The sequence below is a fragment of the Mirounga angustirostris genome, unplaced genomic scaffold, assembly GCF_029215605.1.
Source record: "Mirounga angustirostris isolate CCGP_5_RB_7025 unplaced genomic scaffold, mMirAng1.0.hap1 SCAF_16, whole genome shotgun sequence".
Lineage (NCBI taxonomy): Eukaryota > Metazoa > Chordata > Mammalia > Carnivora > Phocidae > Mirounga > Mirounga angustirostris.
This window is the reverse complement of record NW_026991724.1, coordinates 42,304,385-42,314,790: the sequence shown is the minus strand read 5'-3', so window position 1 is coordinate 42,314,790 and position 10,406 is coordinate 42,304,385.

Genomic DNA, 10,406 nt, shown 5'->3' with positions numbered 1-10,406 from the left:
GGTTTCCTATTTCTTTCTTTTTTTTTTTTTTATTCATGAGAGAGCGAGAGAGAAAGGCAGAGGGAGAAGCAGGCTCCCAAGGAGCAGGGAGCCCGATGCGGGACTCGATCCCAGGACCCTGAGATCATGACCTGAGCTGAAGGCAGACGCTTAACCATCTGAGCCACCCAGGCGCCCAAGGTTTCCTATTTCATATGGTGGATTATACTCCATTATTATCATTATTTATTCTGAAGCTCAGACTGTCTCAGATTTGTCCCACATTTGCATCTTTGTCTATCATCCATCCATCTACCATTCATCAATCAATCAATTAATTAATCGTATCATATTCCAGTATCTAACTGGAATCATATCAGTACCTCCAATTCCTGAGGCACCTGGGTGGCTCAGTCGTTAAGTGTCTGCCTTTGGCTCAGGTCATGATCCCAGGATTCTGGGATCGAGCCCTGCATCGGGCTTCCTGATCAGTGGGAAGCCTGCTTCTCCCTCTCTCACTCCCCCTGCATGTGTTCCCTCTCTCACTGTGTCTCTCTCTGTCAAATAAATAAATAAGATCTTAAAAAAAAATACTCCAATTCCAATTCAATACCACAAAGTTCATTCTATTTTATTCCTTTTCTTTTTTTAAATTTTAATTTTAATTAATTTATTTTTAAAGATTTTATTTATTTATTTAATAGAGAGAGAGAGAGAGTGAGAGAGGGAACACAAGCAGGGGGAGTGGGAGAGGGAGAAGCAGGCTCCCCGCTGAGCAGAGAGCCCGATGCGAGGCTTGATCCCAGGACCCCGAGATTATGACTTGAGCCGAAGGCAGAGGCTTAATTGACTGAGCCACCCAGGCGCCCCTATTTTACTCCTTTTCCATGTTTGTATCCCTTTTCTTCAACAGTGAGAAACTGACTCCTATTATCCTTAATGTAGTAACTTATTTGTTCAACTCTCCTGCAAGTAAAAGATGTCCCAGCCTGACTGCCCCCTTTGCCCTTTGCATGGATGTTCTTCTTACTCTGCTTGGGATCTCACTCCCCATTTCAGGATGTCCCCATGTGGATGTCCTTTCACCCCACTTAGGCATTTATCCCCTGTACCCCATCCATCCTACTTGGCCTCTGACTCCCTACACTGGGGTGCGTCCCCACCCTCCCTCACCCACGTTGATACCCCCTTCCCCTGCCTGGGCTTTGGCATCCCAAGCCAGATTGTCCTTTTCATCCCATTTGGACTATGACTTTCTAGTCAGGCTTTACCCCCCTGTGCCTCAACACTCCAAGTCATGCCTCCCTTATGTTGACGTCTTCCTCTTCCCATTCAGGTTCTGCTAGGTGCCCTCTTCTGTGAATGCCTTCCTCAACCTACTTGGACTTTTGCATCCCACCTTAGGCCATCGTGGCTGCTCCCTGCCCTCATCCCCACCCCCTTGCAAGTGACTACCTTGTTTTCCTCTACCTGCTGGCTGAGTGAGGACTGAACTGTTCAGGAAGGGAAGGAGGAAGATGAAGCAGGAAGAGCTGATATCTGATATCTTATGTGCTTGTAAGAGATTGGGCTGTGACCTTACACTTGAAAGGTATTCAGGATATAATTTGGTGAACATTATCTTTCCTGGAGGATCTGAAATATGCTACTCTTATGTGTTCTGGCTTTGAAGGTTACTGTTGGAAAGTTTGATGCCAGGTTGATTTACTTTTCCTTAAGAGTCACTTCGTCTTTTTGTCTAAATGCTGTAAAAATTTTTTTTCTTCTTTATAGTTCCATTGTTTGACTAGAGTGTTGACCATTCTGGGTTGATTTTCCCAGGTACATGGTGTGTCTTATAAATATGAAGGTTCAAGTCTCCTTTTATTTTAGGGAATATTTTTGAATTGTACTTTTTTTAAAAGTGTTTTTTTTAGTTCCATTGCTTTGGTTTTCTTCCCATGCATATGTTGGCTCTTTTTTGCTTGTCTTTTATGTCTATCATTTTCCTCTTATGCTCTTTATTCCTTTCTTCATTTGTTTTAGTTTCCCCTTTCTTCTCATTTTCACAAATTTATTCTCTTACTGTACTTACTGTGGTTTCTAGTCATTCCTTTGGGTTTAGTCTTCACTCCTGAATTTTTTTTTTCTTTTGTTTAGATTTGTTTCTGAGCTCTGTCAGCTCCTTTCATACACACCTTGTGTCTGGCCATCTCATTTATGCTGTTTTTTTCATAGCTTCTCCTATTTTCTTAATTTCATTTAACTCATTTTGAAATATGAGCTCACTGTTTTCATCTGCTCTGTAGTCATATTTTTCTGAATATTTGTTTTCTGAATATATGTTATGGGAACCATTTTTCTCTCTTTTTGATATTTTTGAATGGGGGATTGACCATAATCTTCTTCTGTTGCTGAAGTTGTATTTTTATTTGTTGATTTATTTATTTATTTTAGAGCGAGAGAGTGTGCATGAGCGGAGGGAGGGGCAGAGGAAGAGGGAGAGAAGCAGACTCCCTGCTGAGTGTAGAGCTGATAGAGGGCTCCATTCCACCACCCCGAGATCATGACTTGAGCCAAAATCAAGAGTCCATGGCTTAACTGACTGAGCCACCCAGGTGCCCCTGAAGTTGTATTTTTAGAAGGAAGTTCATGTATAGGGTTGGGAGTTGGCCAGAATGTCCTTCTCTCCTTTCTGATTCTATCACAAAGTATTTATTTATTTGTTTATTTAAAAACAATTTTTTAAAGATTTTATTTATTTATTTGACAGAGAGAGACACAGCGAGAGAGGGAGCACAAGCAGGGGGAGTGGGAGAGGGAGAAGCAGGCTTCCCGTGGAACAGGGAGCCTGATGCGGGGCTCGATCCCAAGATCCTGGGATCATGACCTGAGCCAAAGGCAGACACTTAACGACTGAGCCACCCAGTTGCCCCTATCACAAAGTATTAATGGTTCTTGTGCATTCCTCTCTTCAGTGCTTTGTGATAATTTGCTTCCTCTCATCCCCTCCCCCATTAGTATTTGAACATTTTCTCTCTTTCATGCCCAGGTGCCCTGCCCTGATTGACTTGGGCTCTAATCCCAGCTGTTTCTCCTCAATCTGGGCTCTCTCTTTTTGGAAGGAAGCCCCACTGGGTGTTCCTGAGAGTCCTGATGGTCAGCTGCCTAGCACCTTTCTGACTTCCTATAGTGGCCTTGCTCTCACCATGAAGCCCCTCCAAGTTTCACCTGTTGGGCCTAGATCCACACCTGAGTTGGGAGCCTCTCCTTTTAGAACTGACCACTAGGTGTCAATCTCTCATTTGCCCAGCTCTTAGGATCTGGTTTCTCCTGTTTCTGGCCTGCTTTCATTCTCATGTGGGTCTCACTGCTGTCAGTGGTTGGCCCCACCAACCTGTATTATGTTGCTGAGAATTCTTTGTTGATGACATCATCCATGAGTTTTGTCTTTTGCTCTCCTACTTAATCTCCTTTTTTAAGAGGGGAGAACCATGCTGGCAACACTTGTATCTTACTTCTCTCTTCCTTTTGTCTGTTTTCACAGCTTGGACCCCATCCATCTCTGTGTGCTTTTTTGATTGGGGCTTAAAAGAACCCTCTAAGGACCCATTCTATATGGAATGACTCATCTCATTCTCTAGTGATAGATTCTTGGCTCTTATTCCTGTTTGAGGTATTGGCTGTGAAAAGTCATGTGAGGGAGTAGCAAGCTCTCAGGTTTCTTGTGAGGGAAAGCCAATAGGATTTTTAGAATGTGATAAAAATTGCACATTAGGATGCCTGGGCATAAAGGGTTACTATCCATAATCTATAAAGAACTTATCAAAGTCAACACCCCAAAACCAAATAATCCAGTTAAGGAATGGGCAGAAGACATGAATAGACATTTTTCTAAAGAAGACATCCAGATGGCTAACAGACACATGAAAAGATGCTCAACATCACTCATCATCAGGGAAATGCAAATCAAAACCACAGTGAGATGCCACCTCACACCTGTCAGAATGGCTAAAATATAAAACACAAGAAACAATAATAAATAATAAATGGTGTTGGGAAAACTGGACAGCAACGTGCAAAAGGATGAAACCGGAACACTTTCTTACACCATATACAAAAATAAATTCAAAATGGATGGAAGACCTAAATGTAAGATAAGAAACCATCAAAATCCTAGAGGAGAACATAGGCAGTAACCCCTTTGACCTTGGCCATAGCAACTTCTTGCAAGACAGGTCTCCAGAGGCAAGGGAAACAAAAGCAAAAATGAACTATTGGGACTTCATTAAGATAAAAAGCTTCTGCACAACAAAGGACACAATCAATGAAACTAAAAGACAGCTTATGGAGTGGGAGAAGATATTTGCAAGTGACATATCTGATAGAGGGTTACTATCCAAAATCTATAAAGAACTTATCAAAGTCAAAACCCCAAAACCATTAAGTGACTGCCTTCAGCTCAGGTCATGATCCTGGAGTCCCAGGATTGAGTCCTGCATTGGGCTCTTTGCTCAGCAGGGAGTCTGCTTCTCCCTCTGACCTTCCCCCCTTCATGTGCTCTCTCTCTCTCTCATTCTCTCTCTCTCAAATAAATAAAATCTTTAAAAAAATTATACATTAATTTTTTTGTGTTTTGTTTTGTTTGGAAGTGATTGTGTTGCAACGTTTTACTACTAAAAAGCCTGATTCAGTGCCACATACCCATATTTAAAATAAAGGAAGCATCTTGCTTCTTTATGTTTTTGTTCTTTTTCTCCCTCTTAGATTCAGTCTGTTTTATTTGTTTGGTTTTATTAATTAACTGTAATACTTTAAGTAGCGTCATGATCTAGAATTTTCTGATATGCATGTTTATGACATAAATAATACATCTCAATAGACACCAAAAGGCATTTGATACATTTCTAAATTAATTCAAGATTTTTGTTTGGAAACACAAACGACCCCAAATAACCAAAGCAATCCTGAAAAAGAAAAAAAGTGGGAGGCATCATGATTCTGGACTTGAATTCAGACCTTGCCTTAAAGGTATTAGGGTTAGTATTGGTCATAATTTTGTATTTTGTGTGTAACTGTTGTCAGAATCTATTTCAAAACCCTCAGTTTATTACCACTTTCTTGGCTGTAGCCATAATGAGTGTTGTTTTTAGATAATCTTTAAGAGATTGCTAGTATCTTGTAAAGTATGATAACATAGCCCTTGTATTATTTTTTTTTAAAGATTTTATTTATTTATTTGAGACAGAGAGAATGAGAGAGACAGAGAGCACATGAGGGGGGGAGGGTCAGAGGGAGAAGCAGGCTCCCTGCCGAGCAGGGAGCCCGATGCGGGACTAGATCCAGGGACTCCAGGACCATGACCTGAGCCGAAGGCAGTCGCCTAACCAACTGAGCCACCCAGGTGCCCAACATAGCCCTTGTATTATTTAACATAAATATGATTTCTTCTTATAAATCGTGATTTTGATCTTCAGAATACATTGTCATATTACATTACATAACTCACTAAATTTCGATCTCAGTTATGTGGGTGGAAAAAGCAAATCAGAGGAAATGAGGCTAAATGGAGTAGAAGAATCAGAGGAAAAATTTAGTCAAATGCATCAGATCAAGTAGAATTTATGCCAGGAGTACAAATTTGGTTTACCATATGAAAGCTAATCAAGGTACTTCATCAGATTGACAGAAAGAAGAAAAATGATTTGATCATCTCAATAGGTACCAAAAGGCATTTGATACATTTCTAAATTAATTCAAGATTTTTGTTTGGAAACACAAATGACCCCAAATAACCAAAGCAATCCTGAAAACGAAAAAAAGTGGGAGGCATCATGATTCTGGACTTCAAGCTACATTACAAAGCTGTAGTCATCAAGACAGTATGGTACTGGCACAAAAACAGATACATAGATCAATGGAACAGAATAGAAAACCCAGAAATGGACCCACAACTAGATGGTCTACTAAGTTTTGACAAAGCAGGAAAGAATATCCAATGGAAAAAAGACAGTCTCTTTAATAAATGGTGTTTGGAAAACTGGACAGCAACATGCAGAAGGATGAAACTGGACCACTTTCTTACACCATACACAAAAATAAATTCAAAATGGATGAAAGACCTGAATGTAAGACAGGAAACCATCAAAATCCTAGAGGAGAACATAGGCAGTAACCTCTTTGACCTTGGCCATAGCAACTTCTTGCAAGACAGGTCTCCAGAGGCAAGGGAAACAAAAGCAAAAATGAACTATTGGGACTTCATTAAGATAAAAAGCTTCTGCACAACAAAGGACACAATCAATGAAACTAAAAAACAGCTTATGGAGTGGGAGAAGATATTTGCAAGTGACATATCTGATAGAGGGTTACTATCCAAAATCTATAAAGAACTTATCAAAGTCAACACCCCAAAACCAAATAATCCAGTTAAGGAATGGGCAGAAGACATGAATAGACATTTTTCTAAAGAAGACATCCAGATGGCTAACAGACACATGAAAAGATGCTCAACATCACTCATCATCAGGGAAATGCAAATCAAAACCACAGTGAGATGCCACCTTACACCTGTCAGAATGGCTAAAATATAAAACACAAGAAACAACAGATGTTGGTAAGGATATGGAGAAAGGGGAACCCTCTTACACTGTTGGTGGGAATGCAAACTGGTGCAGTCACTCTGGAAAACAGTATGGGGGTTTCTCAAAAAATTGAAAATAGAGCTACGCTATGACCCAGCAATTACACTACTACATATTTACCCAAAGGATAAAAAAATACAGATTCAAAGAGGCACATACACCCCAGTGTATATATATGCACACACACACACACACAGAGGAATATTACTCAGCCATTAAAAAGAATGAAACCTTGCCCCTTGCAGCAACATGGATGGAGGTAGAGTGTATTATGCTAAGCAAAATAACTCAGTCAGAGAAAGACAAATACCATGTGATTTAACTCATATGTGGAATTTAGGAAACAAAACAGATGAACGTGTGGGAAGGGAAAAAAGAGAGAAGGAGAGCAGAACCATGAGAGACTCTTAACTATAGAGATCAAACTTAGAGTTAATGGAGGGACGTGGGTGGGGGATGGGCTAAATAGGTGATGGGTATTAAGGAGGGCACTTGTTATGATGAGCACTGGGTGTTACATGTAAGCTATGAATTACTAAATTCTCTTCTTCAAACAAACAAACAAACAAACAAACAAAAAACCTCAACAAATTAGGATTAGAAAGTATCTTTAACCTTCTCATAAAGAACAACAACATTATACTTAATGGTAAAATATTGAAAAGTTTTCTCTTTAGATTGAGAAAAAGAGGAAGTTGTCTGTTCTCACTGCTATTCTTCAGTGAGCTGGAGGCTCTAGGTAGAGTTAAAGGCAAAAAAGACAGCAAAAAGAAACAAATGGTATGAAGATCAAAAGAAGAAAAAGTAAAATTATTTTCATGTTCAAATGACATAATCATTCATATAGAAAATCCTAAGGAATCCACAAAAACATTACTGGAACCAATACATGACTTTAGAAAGGTTATAAGATCAAGGTCAATATAAAAAATTCAATTATATTTTTGACACATGTACTTTCAGCAGAGCAGTGGAGGCAAAGCCTGACTCCAGAGGTTAAGAGAATATGGGAGGTTCTGATTTGAGTGAAGGTTGGGTAAACACATTCCACCTTGCTCTCCGTCTGAATGTAGCTAAAAACCCTGGGAAGAATGCATAAAGCAGATATCAGAGGACTCTAAAAAGTAAATGATAGCAGGCATATTGGGGAAGAAAACCAGAACATGAAATACAATTAATCCAGTGGTGACTTTCTTTTTTCCTTTTTTTTTTCCTCCTTTGTCTTCTGGCTGGGACCCAAAGACAACTTGATCTCTAAACCTGCATCCTGGCACAGACAGAAATATCTGAAAGAGAAGCCCTTTCTTTCTGGCTTAAGGAACAGAAATAATGGCTGAAATTTCCTCAAATTTGGTAAAAGACATAAAATTACAGAGTCAAACCCAGTGAACCCCAAACAGAAAAACTCATAGAGATCTATAGCCAGATACATCATATTCAAACTGCTACAGATAAAAGAGAAAGAGAAAGAAAAATCCTAAAAGTAGCCAGAGAAAAACAATTGTCTATGGGGGAACCATAATTTGAGAGACTGTGGGTTTCTCCTTAGATGCTGTGGAGGACAGGAGGCAGTGGAAACATTTTTAAAGTGCTGAATGGGAAGAACTGTCAAGTCAGAATTCCGTATCCAGGGAAAATGCCCTTCACAAATGAAGATAAAATAGAAACTTTCTTAGATGAAGGAAAACCAAGAGAACGTGTCAGCAGCAGACCTGCTTTAATGTAATGTTAAAAGAACTTCTTTAGGCAGAAGGGAAGTGATGGAATTTTCAGAGGGAGACTTAGAACTTCAGGAATAAGGAAAAACAACATCAATGGAAAATATGTGGATAAATATACCAGACAATTCCTCTCCCTTTAAGTTATTTAAGATATGTATGGTGGCTGAAAGCAAAAATTATAACATTATCTGGTGGGGTTTTCATTGTATGTAAATGCAATGTGTATGACGGCCACAACAGAAATGAGGGAGGGTAAGTGATCCTATGTGGGGATAAGTTTTCTCTGTCTTTCACACTCAAGGGGTAGAGGGTGATGTCAGTGAAAATGGCAGAGTAAGGACATCCAAAAATCCTCTCCTCCATAAAAGCAAGGAGAACATTGGCAAAAGTTGTCAGAATCAACTTTCCAAGAACTCTGAAGTCTTGTAGAGCATTCATTTTTTTTTTTTAAATGGCTGAATTTCAGTAAAAACTGTGAGTGTTGTAGTGGTTTAAGTTGCTCTATTTCCATTCCTCCTTCCTCACTCCATGGTAACTTTGACAACCAACAGCTTGCTTTTGTGGTGGGAACCACCAGTCTGGCAGGCACTAGAGGGAGCAGATGCAGTTGGAGCTTCTTCAAAAGCCGCATTCCCAAGATTTAATCCGGTGGTTCCTTGTAAGACCTCACTCACATGACTGTGTTTGACCTGACTGGAACTACCACAAACAGCCTTTTCCCTGGGAATGTTTGTGGAAAACAATCAATGGCATTTGTTTAACATTCCAGCTGCCTGAGACAGTGGGTAATATTTGGGGCAAATAATAGGCAAACCAGAGGCATACGAAGAAAAGCAAGGGAATGATATGTTAATGGAGGCTTTGAAAAGCTCCAACGTATTCCTGGGAATCTAGAAGGCCATGTGCATGCCCAGGGATGTGCACGTGCTCAGGAAAAACCTGAGAAGGTCCTGTGTTTTTGTCTTCGGCCAACTTTGGGGGTCTTTGCAAGCAGGAAGTTAAGGCTGAAGCTGAGTTATAAATTGCCTCCTGAGTGTTGAAGGTGTGCCTCAACATGCATAAAGAGTCCCTCAGCAAAGACTACGAGACTTACTGGTTTCAAGAATTTAAGGAAATCTGTCCTATCATTAGCTGACCACAAAGTTAACTGAGCAGAGACTTCAGTGCCCACATACAACAATGAATATATATTTTACAATTCAGAAAAGTCATTAAACAAGCAAAACAACAACAACAACAACAAATCTTGGGAAGTATGTATGTGTGGGGATCTGATGTCCAGAGTTGTCACACTCAAAATGTACAGTTTCCAACCAAAAAAAAATTATGAAACATTCAAAGAAATATGAATGTATGGCCCATACATGGGAAAAAAAATAGTAGTCAATAGAGAGTGTTCCTGAGGAACCTCAGATGTTGGATTTACTATACAAAGACTTTAAGTCAATTATCTTAAAGTGTTCAAAGAATGAAAGGAAACCATGTCCAAGAACTAAAGGAAAGTATCAAAATTATCTCATAAAATAGAGATTAGTAACAAAGGGTCAGAAATTAAAAGAACAAAATAGCAATTTTAGGGTAGAAAAGTACAATACCTGAAATTAAAAATTCACTAGAGGGGCTCAACAGTGCATCTGAGGAAGCAGAAGACCCAGTGAACTTGAGGTCAATTGAGATTATCTAGTCTGGTAAACAGAAAGAAAAGAGGATGAATAAATAGGAACAGAGCCTCAGAGACCTGTGGAGCACCAGAAATCATATACATAAGGGAATCCTAGAGGGAGAGGAGAGATAAAGAAAGGAGAGAAATAACATCTAAAGAAGTAATAGCATAGGGACGCCTGGGTGGCTCAGTTGTTAAGCGTCTGCCTTTGGCTCGGGTCATGATCCCAGGGTCCTGGGATTGAGCCCCACATTGGGCTCCCTGCTCAGCGGAGAGCTTGCTTCTCCCTCTCCCACTCCCCCTGCTTGTGTTCCTCCCATCACATAAATAAATAAAATCATAAAAAAAAATGAAGTAATGGCATAAAACTTCCCAAATTTGATGGAAAACATTAATCTACACATTGAAGGAGCTCAACAA